Source organism: Chrysemys picta, chromosome 24, assembly GCF_011386835.1.
Source record: "Chrysemys picta bellii isolate R12L10 chromosome 24, ASM1138683v2, whole genome shotgun sequence".
NCBI classification, from domain to species: domain Eukaryota; kingdom Metazoa; phylum Chordata; order Testudines; family Emydidae; genus Chrysemys; species Chrysemys picta.
This window is the reverse complement of record NC_088814.1, coordinates 5,996,040-6,006,234: the sequence shown is the minus strand read 5'-3', so window position 1 is coordinate 6,006,234 and position 10,195 is coordinate 5,996,040. Positions and strand designations below refer to the sequence as shown.

At 41.1% G+C, this 10,195-nt stretch overlaps 1 protein-coding gene across 9 annotated transcripts in view; it reads left to right on the top strand.

Annotated features, from left to right (window-relative positions):
- The window catches only part of HOXB3 (homeobox B3), a 58,426-nt gene that overhangs the window by 32,706 nt on the left and 15,525 nt on the right, over positions 1-10,195 (top strand). For 2 of the 9 annotated variants that reach the window (XM_042844515.2, XM_042844517.2), the window contains exon 1: positions 2,648-4,496. The exons of 5 other annotated variants lie outside the window; for them this stretch is intronic. The gene's annotated coding sequence lies outside the window, so the exon portion shown is untranslated. Of the gene's footprint in view, positions 1-2,647; positions 4,497-7,811; positions 10,056-10,195 lie in introns of those variants that run through there. 2 more of the 9 variants (XM_042844518.2, XM_042844516.2) reach the window with 1 other exon arrangement.

The following is a 10,195-nucleotide window of genomic DNA, read 5'->3' as shown; positions in this document are numbered from 1 at the left end:
GTAAAAGAACCGACTGCTTGACATGCATTTTTGATCGTTTTATTGCCTCTTTTCAAGAGTAAGTTTTTTTTTGGAGGGGGGGACATGAATCTTTTACGGGATTTTCCTCGGTTTCCTCATTTTATTTTGTCTGAGGGGGAGAGAGAAAAGAAAGATATCAAACAGATTACATATAAAGGGGATGGCTAAAAACCCGTATTTTTCCATTTTATGGTGTGAATCCTATACAGCTTGGCTTTGCTAGGATAACTCTTCTATCTAATGGAATACAGAGGGAAAGCGAATAGCTAAGAAATTAGCCTTTTTGTGACCAAGGCAGTTTTGCTCTTTCAAATTATACTCCTCCATGTTCTATTTTGCCTTCTTGAAGCGTTGAAACCTAAGTTAAAAGGCTTTGTACAAACGTCACGTGTGACTATGGCAAGATCAATCTGGTAGATGATTTCTTTTTGAGTGTGTCAGATGTTCCTTTGAGGAATAACAGTGTTCGACTCCTTTAGCCAAATCAGACTTTGGGGTTTCTCGTTTCTGGTTAGAAGAGTTGTTTTGTGGAAAGTGTTGGCCTTTATAGACTGTGTTTGGGTGAGCCGGGCTTGTCTGATTGCTGTACGTTTCAAGACTTTCTGCATTTTACTGGGGAGACTGAATTGAAAGGCAAAATAAACAAATAAATTGAGGCAAAATTCTGAGCTGCCGAGCACAGATCGCGTATAGGGTTCACCCAGAGGACACGTTTTCTAACCGATTAGCTGAGTATTATAGCCAAGGACTGACCTCTCAAACCCCTTGACCTTTCCAAGACTGGACATTGTGCTGTGTAACATTTCCAGCGTCGAACTGGACAGGGCTAAGGCAAACTTTGCACCTCCGGAAAGAATCTTTTAAACCACTCGTGTTCATGGTTGTTTCTTAATGTTGCCATTGCTGGGCCATCGCGGGGAATGCAGATGAAAGGCGTCCCAGGACGATCGGATTCTGTGTGTGTGTGTTTGGTTGGCTTTTAGTGTCTTAGTCATTCTATATTCAAATCTGGTCACGATGCATTGTTTATCTTCTTGGCTTTGGGTTTCAACTCAAAGCACCGAGGGTCTCCAGTGTAACAGACAAAGGGCAGCTGATTTTTTAGAGACGGGAAGCTTGCGATCAGTGCAAGGGGAAAGATCTTTGGGCTGGCTCGGCCACTTGGGTTTGTTTTGTTTTGTTACCTCTCAGGAGGGCTTTCAAAAAAGGACCCCTACACTACCCCAGCCAAACGCCTCTCACTTTTCCCTCAAACCTCAGCTATCTTCTCCTTTCCAGAAAATCCTTTGTTTCGAAGGGTCTCCTCTCCCCCCCCCCCCTTGCTCCTAGCCCACAACACTCTCAAAAGCCCTTCACAGCTCGTCTGTATCTGCTAAAGGGGTGTGATATTTGCTTTTGCAGCCAAGGATTTCTTTTTGATGGTGGTGGTTGGGAGGGGAGGGGGGGCTACAGGAGGGCAGGCGGTAAGGGTGTTTATCGCTCCTTTTAAAATTGTGGCCTTCTCCTGGATCTCGCGTCGGCCCTTAGTCCTGGTAGCGACCAACACTTATATTGACACGGCGTTTACACAGCCACTCCGGGGGTATGAGACATTCTAAACGGCGAAGGATGAACCACTCCTTTTGGAGTGACGTGCTCCGTCAGACATTTGGTAGCCGTCTCCCGACCTCGTTGTATTAAAGCCAGAGACCCAGCCATAGAGAGCCCGGGTGTCTTTTGGAGTCTCCGTTTAGATCTCTATATGACACCTGATGTCTCGAAGCACCTTTAAAGAAGTGAGGTTCTTACCCACGATAGCTTATGCTCCCAGTACTTCTGTTGGTCTTAAAGGTGCCACAGGACGCTCTGTTGCTTTTTACAGATTCAGACTAACACGGCTACCCCTCTGATACCTGATGTCTCGAGTCATCGCTCGGAGGTTTTTACTCCTCCGACCTAGTTCCTGATGGAAGAATGTAAATATTTTTAATCAGCATGAGTCTGAAAGCTGTCTCCTTGGGACATGCCCTTTCTGTCCCATGCACCTCTTTGTTCGCTTCGCCTGCGTCCTGAAACCGAAGCCGGACCAAAAGTGTATTGCATCAAACCAACTGGAATAGCTTGTCTAATTGCCACTACGATCTGAGATTTATTTATTTGGAAGCCAGAGCAAATATATATATATATTAAAATATAACGCGCGAGATGGTCTCTGTATAATATAAAAATACTTTCAAACACACACCCGGAATATTTCTATATTATAGGTGTATCGACACCTTGTTGCCGAGTTCGGTTTCCTTCAAATGCTCCTCTCTGAGTGAGGATCTCGCTGGGGAGAGCAGTTTGGGAGTTTCTCAGCGTGAACACCTTCCCCCTGACAGATTTATGATCTCCAATAAAAACGGCGTGTTTAAATTCGTAAATCAATCTCCCCTTCTCACTATATAAACGTTCATTTTATCTCTCGAAAGAAAGCCGCTTTGATGATCGCCCCTCGGAGGCGGAGGGTGCTGTTTATGGCCGTAGTTCCTATTCTTTGAACTTTCAGCGAAAGTTGCTCTTCTTAAAAAAAAATGCAGACGGATTTTTTTTCTTTTTCGTTTGCTTATTTTGGGGCGGCGGGGAGGAAGGGGGAGAGGTTGACAAGCAAAATTCGGATACGGGACAGTCTGCTTTGTAAAAAAAGGGCTTTACTGAAGGAAAATGGCTTTTCCATTTACCCCCTCCTATTCTGATAATGTCCCAAATTGAAAAATCATCTAATTCAACGGATAAAGGAAGTTTGCTTTATTAGGTAACAGCCCCTCTATCACCATACAATGTCACAGAAAGGATTTTTAAAAAAAACCCTGAATAAATTCACTTTTCATTTTCTGAGTTACCCCCTCTCGGTATTATACCTTCACCCAGAATTTTTAGCCGAAGGTTTTATTATTTTTTTTAAAGCAATTTCGCACAATAAGGTCTGTGCTTTGAAAACAAGTATACTTTCTCGGACAATTGGCTTCAGTATTCATTTCCCCAAGCTTTAAACGGCCCTTTCCTCTATCACAGCCACTTCAAAATGTTGCCTGGATTGAACGTTGGGTATGAATGTTCTAACCTTTTATTAATTCGTTTTAAAAATGTGCTCTTTCGGGTAGCTGCTTTCCTAGAGAGTGGATTGTTATTAAACTCCGGACAACTCTCGCTAAACATCCATGCTTATCTTTATTTTATCTATGTTTATAGGTATTCCGAGGCTTGCAAAAATAGAGCTTTCTATTCAAACGCATTCCACCTGGTTTGTTACTAGAGGTCTCACACCGTCCTATTGTTTGATCTTCGGTGGCTCCTTATGCATTGTATCCGTTCTATTGTTTGAGGACGTGAGACAGTCATCCTTAGCGCCTGAAAAATAAGGATGCGGCACACCTACGCTAGATTTGTAAAAAAAACTCTTAGATTCCTTGTAGGGCTGAAAGGAAACCAGTGCCGTAGCTAAGTCTGTACATGCGTGTGCCTGTGTTTATGTAAACATATGTAAGTATGTTGATACATACAGACGTGTGCACATTGTTGTGTGTCAGTGAGGCATTTGCCTACTTGGTATTTGTTCCATAGGCAGCTCCTTGTACATTCACTCTAAGCAGCTTCCTTTGTTGGCCAGCCTTTCGCAGGAGTCCGTTTTGGGGCAGCTCAGCTCAGAGCCAAAACGGGCTTCATAAATGCTATAAAGACTCACAAAACAATAACAGCAGAAGCCACACGCTCTGGCCCTGTATCCTAATGGGAAATTCTTTTTTTTTTTTTAAATCTGGATCCATGAGCATAAATATCCTCAGAGGGCTTTGGAGCCTAAAACAGTTGTTCTACTCAGTGGAAGGCTGTAATAAAATGTCAGGGAGAAAAGCATTGTGTGTCTAGCAGGGCAAAGAGGCATCAGGGTTTGGGGAAAGTGTTTAAATATTCTAAACTTCGAGGGGAGTGGGGGTGGACACCCTAACGTTGCGTCCTTTAACAGACGTATGTATATTACAGTATAGTGTGCTATGCATACACTCATCCCACGTTCACACGCCTCTGTAAGTATGCATATGTGTTTATAGAAATAACTAGGTAGCCAGAGTATCTCTGTAGATCTAGAATGTTACATTCAATTCTAAACTTATTTTTTTTTGGGGGGGGGGGAACACTGTTCCAGTGGAAGGTCACAGTGGTCCTTTGAGTATGAAACTGAGAGACCCCCTTCCCCCCTTCCAGATCACGTGATTCATTAAATAATTAATGCAGAGGTTGCAGAATAGATATGTATTCGTCAGGAACATCGCAGACATGGTCTCCTTGTGTCTGACGTGAAATTCAACTGTCCTTTAAAAAACAAGCCTATAGCAGAGGGGGGGAAAAGAGAGAGAGGGAGAGAAAGGGAGAGAGAGGGAGAGAGAGAGAGAGAGAAAAGTCTGCAATAAAACAATTCTCAGGAAGAAAGAAGCCACGCCGAGGGTTGGATTGTTGTGAGTAGCAGGGTCTTCCCAATTCCTAGCGTGTCTATATGTCCATGTAAATTTATTGTTTGTTATTAATGTTATTGTCGTAAAATGTGACAAATAGCCGTCTTCATTTCCTCCCATTTCTCTTCACATGGTGGTATGTGTGTTAATACCCATCGAGGCATTTCATTGATATTTTTAGGAATATTCCCTTCTCTCTCTCTCTCTCCCTCTCTCTCCTCAAAACCTTTCTCTCTCCCTCTCTCTTTTTTAAACCCCCTTTCTTGATTTATTACAATAAGCATGTCAGCAGCAGTGCGGCTGCCATTGTGTGTGTGTGTTTGTGAGAGAGTTGTGTTGTTTATGGCGGTGTCCAAGATAAATCATTTCTCAAGTGAAAATGATGTGCAAGCGATGATATTTTAGAGCGATAATTTCTCTCTGCCCCACTCCCTGGAGTTGATTATTTCAAACGATTTACAGTAATAGATCAGCAGCTAATATGAAAGCTCTATAGCTGGGGGTCTTAAATTACAGCATCTGTGATTACCAATTAAGGAGAGATTTGTATAAATTTGGTAAACCGGGAACGCCTCATTGGCATATAAACCTAGTAAAAGACCACGACCTTAATATCAAAATTACAGCTAGGAGTCTTGAATTGAAGCATCACGTTACTAGCTATTCCTCATTTTTCACCATCTTGTCCCCTCTCCCTCTCTAATAAGGACTTTATTGCACTATAAACACGGGTTGTTGAGGTGTGTTTATGTTTGTTTGGGGCTTTATTTATTTATTTGGGGTTGGGTTGGGTTATTTTTGTTTGTTTGATTTTTAAGGCTGGATGTGTCCCATTGTATGCCAGCTGATCAGAAAAAAAAAAATTCAGATAAAGAACTAAATTTGAAAATGAAAATCAAATTGCTTCAGGGAGTCAAAATGTACGGCTGCCTCTTAAATAGGGATAGCGTTTGATCATAAGCAGAGAATGAAGTGACTTTGTCAATGGAGGACGGAACAATAGGTGAGCTTCCTTGTCTTCCAAACTAACTACACGGGTTCTAAGGTAATGGATCAGTGTTGTGGGTTTCGTTCCGAAACCTGAGCATTTGACCCATTTATAATTCCCAAAGACTGTTAACAAAAAGGAAGTGAATTCATCCCCAAATAATTCGTTATTCTCTTTATGCAAAGAGGAAATAGTTTGCATCGCTTCCTTGCTGCAAGATCTTGCTATGATAGGTAGGTAGGTAAATAATGTCCTTAGGATAAAAGTTTCAGAAGTTTAGATAACAAAGGGCATTTCGTTAGGAACGAAGAACCTGATTTCTGTGATTTAGACTGGTGCAAATTAGAAGTAAACCTATCGAGGTCAAAGGAGTTACACGGATATAAAACTAGTGTACATGAGAGCAGAAAGTGGCCCTACGTCCTCAAGAAATTAAGATAGGCATAGGCTGCCAACAGATATTCGCTTTTCACTGGCACTTGATATATAGAATATAGATGAAATATAATAAGTAAATCCCTTTCAACCAATTGAGGCAGCGCGGTAAAGTTAAGACTTTGGGGAGCAGATTATTCTTCTAAAGAGCAGAGTTGATGGCTGAAAGACATAATGTTACCTGTTTAAAAAGCAAAAGTGTACAGAGACTGAGAATTTGCATCCTTGATAGGAAAGGGAAGGTCAGAAGTCAACCACTTAGAATTTCCATTTTAAAACTTGACCAAATAGGTTAAAACCGTGAGTGTTGAAAGGGAAGGAGGAAGCGGGAAATAGCATTTTTAGATGTAACATGCAAGGAGTCAGTAAAACTGACAACAGGGCTGAAGATTAAATGTTCACACCGGATTCTCAAAAGTGAATCCAACCACATTTTCTGCACTCCCTTTAGCCCCCGTGAGCCAAGTTTAACACCATCATGAGGGGTGATATTTAACTCTGTCTGCTAGGGTAAACCTTTGTGTAGTAAAATTAGAGCAACTCAGCGACTTTCATTAAATATTAAGGGAGATCCAGGGACGGTGAATAAGCCAGGAATGCAACATCATTCTTTGTCAGGCATATATTAATTTAAATCGTTGGCTTCCAATTGATTTTGACCACTTGTTTTTTAGGTTTGAGATCCTGAGCATGAAAAATTAGCCCGCTGAGGAAGGCTCCTGTAGTTACGGAGTTGGAAGGAGCGAAAATATTAATTTCGCTTTCATTAAGGTTATTATTACGGCTCCTTTGCTGTCATTAAAGCTTCAGACAGTGCACCACACATAACTCTATCATCCAGCCCCATGCATTAGTCGCATAAAACAGAGGGATTAATCAATAGGAGGGGTGTTATTCGGTTCTGGTTCCAGACGCCATTGTGCAAACGTCTCCCTTAAATAAGTCAGATGTCAGGAAGAGCTTCGTTTTCTGCAGGATGTTGAATCGGACAAGGTGGCAAACATGTGTGCTTTTGACACCCTTGGCTATAATGAATCCCATTTTCCCATTCACCTGGCATCATGTACTCTCCAAATCCATTACTGATATCTCTATCTCTAGCCTTTTGATTTAAGGTGGGGGAGGAGGGAAAGATGCCTATTTCAGATAACACCTACATGTCTGCCTTGCCTTTCTAGCTGGTTTCTATTGAAAGGGGAGGTAGCACAGAATTGTGATTTATCTGATGAAAAAAATTTGGCTTGAGATAAACCTAGCTATAGGATCTAATCTTATTGGTAATGCTGCCTCAGATCTTATTGGCTTCTACACTTCAAGTCAAAGACTTAGATTTTTATCAATGAGCTGTTTAAATAAACAAGGCGAAAGTTTCACACTTCTTTCTTTCTTTCTTTCTTTCTTTCTCCTACTAGAAATTTGCCACTGTTGTATCAAGCTGATGTTTACCAAGAATGGTTTCATTCTGCCTGGAACCTTCTCAATAAATAGACTCTGTGTTTTTTCTCTCTCTGTCCCTCCGATGGCTACCGATTCTGTAGCATCGGATGACGTAATACAATGAAAAGGGTTTCGTTTCGTCCAGATTTGGGCAGCCAAAGGACTTCTCATTGTTCCCTTTGGTTGGTCAAACAATAACAGCCAAAACTCCTCTTACCCACCCATGATCTTTGTAACTCCCTGCCATACCTACCTCATTAAATCACACATATTTTCTCATTTGTGTTCATTATTGGTTTATTTATCGATTAGGTAATATAACTTCGCTGATTAGCTCTCTCCGATGGACTAAAACTATGTGTAGATCGTTCATTTTTATTTATTTATTTATTTAATTTATATATTGCGATATTTCTTTATTAACTCAGTTAAACTGAAGACATCAGAAAGCAGCGGGCGGAATATTCTTCCTTGTGTTATAGTTATACATGATCTGAATAATATTCAAAATACTTGATGAGCTATTGATCTTGTCATTAAAATAGTTCAGGTTATTATTGTTTCGTTCATTTCTTTGCAATAGCCAGTACTTCTTGCCGACTACCGTTTCAGAAAAGTTTGATCCACCAACATGAAGAATCAATATTTACTTTATCATATACCATCTCCAAAGGAAGCACTTCTTCCCCCCCCCCCATCACACCCACCCTCCCATACATATACACACACCATTCCTTTCCCAGAGAGGCAGCTATTAAGGTGGAAAACATAAGTCCAACAGCACCTTAGTTCATAATTTATTGCAGGCTGTAAAAGAGTGTTATGTAAGATTAAAGAATTATGGAAGGATGGGACTCTTTGAAACTGCTATATAAGGAGGCCAGTAGGTAATACAGAACAGGGTAATACCTGCAGTCAATACATAAGCCTGTAGACTCAATAGATGGGGTCTCAATATATGAACAATGTATTTCCAGTATGCAGTATTATAACTCGTATTCCTTATACATTGTCCATTTTCTGTTTAAAAATACGTAAGATTCAGAAATCATTCATGGGTCATACATTTATTCCGGTTGGTCATTTAAAAACAAAAGGATTTAAAAAGAGATTGATATTACATTGTAACTACAAGATGACCATTGTTTGTTAAAATAACTGCCAGCCACACCGATAACAGTAGCCCTGTCAAAGCGAATGAATTATTTTAACAAATCGTATTGTCTAAAGGAAGAAAAAGAAACAACAAACAAACAAACATACAAGCAGGGGGGGGGAGCAATTAATGTCCGAAATTAGTATATGCTATACAGGCCTTAAAAACTGCCGATCACCATAGCGCACTCCAGTGCAACTCAGCTGATACATTTCTGTTTAAAAAGGGATTGGGACGAGATTGATTTCGAGAAAAGACAAAGGGAAAGGAGCCCTTTGCTTTCTGTTAACTAGGCAAAAGGTTGAATATAATGATGGTGTCCTTTGAAGTTCCGGGTGGGTTTTTTTTTTGTTTTTTGGAGGGGCTAATAACCACATTTCAACACTTGCCTGCGATAAACCAAATCAGGTGCTATTTCAGTAAACCAGAGCCATAAATCAGAAGGGGTTGATTCCTTTTTTGTTTAAAGACAGAGAGGGGTTAAATAAGGAATTTTCATTTAATAGTTTGGGTTAAATCCAAGACGTCAGCCCTTATTGGCAGAAGTATCTATAGCGCTGGGAAGAGAAAGCGACCAAAAACCAGGGTTACATTCTCTCCAAGCCCAATTGCACCAGGAGGAGTTGCCAGCTCTCAGCCAGCAGTTTCTGAAGGAAGACTCTGGCCAGTCAAATGGCCGCTGTGTCATGACATTTTAATAGGTAACTTTTGTCCTTTCCTGAAAATCAACCCAGGCCTTTCCATTCTCAATAGCCGTAACACATCAACATTCAGTGATCCCCAAAAGCCGGATCCAAACCCCACTGAAGTCAATGGATGTTTTCCCATTCGGTCCACGGGAGTGATTCCATTAGGCCAATAGGACTTCAGTGATGGTAGTCTCAGAATCTCCATGATTTTAAAACAACACAAAACAATCGGTTAGGAGAATTTCCCCCCTATCCCCCCACTTTGGCAAATCTTACCCTTCTCATCCTTCAGACAGATTTTTGTTCACGCTTCAATTTTAGGTCAGGTTAAAAATAAGTTACAGGATCATGTCCATTGACTCCTATTACTTCGCAGTCTCTGTGATTAAACTCAAAAGTTGACAGGCTAAGTTGCAATTCACAAATATTTAAAAGGATCGCAATGACACATCTCTATTTTTTTTAAATGCCGAATGTATTGCTTAACTTTTTGTGTGTCTCTGTGTGTGTGTATGTCGAGACATATGGAATCAATTTTGAATCTTGACATTGAAGACTGGCCAATTCCTACTGGCCTCTAAAACCAGAATCCATTTGGTTCTCCTCTCTCCGGCACCTCTTGTCACTCAGTATTATGCCCGTCTTGCAACATTTTAAGTCTTTATAAAGAGAAATAGCTTTTCAGGGAAGTGCCAGGGATTTTTTTTCCCCTACAGCGGGGAAAATAAGTACACGACCCGCACTCCCCCACCCCTCCCAGTATCTCTGGGCATCCTGGAAAGGGGTCTGCCTCCTTGCGACACTTAACGCGGTTTTGGAAGGTTTTTCTTCAGTCAAGGCAGTTCCGTTCGAAACGAGTGAGTCCAAAAATCAAAGCATCTTTGGGGGGGGGGGAAGGGGGGAGGAAGGGAGAGAAATCCGTCCGACAAAGCTGTCAGCAAGATCCACTGGGGTACAATAAAGTAGTTTCTTTTCTTCTCTTTAATTTGCTTGCTTC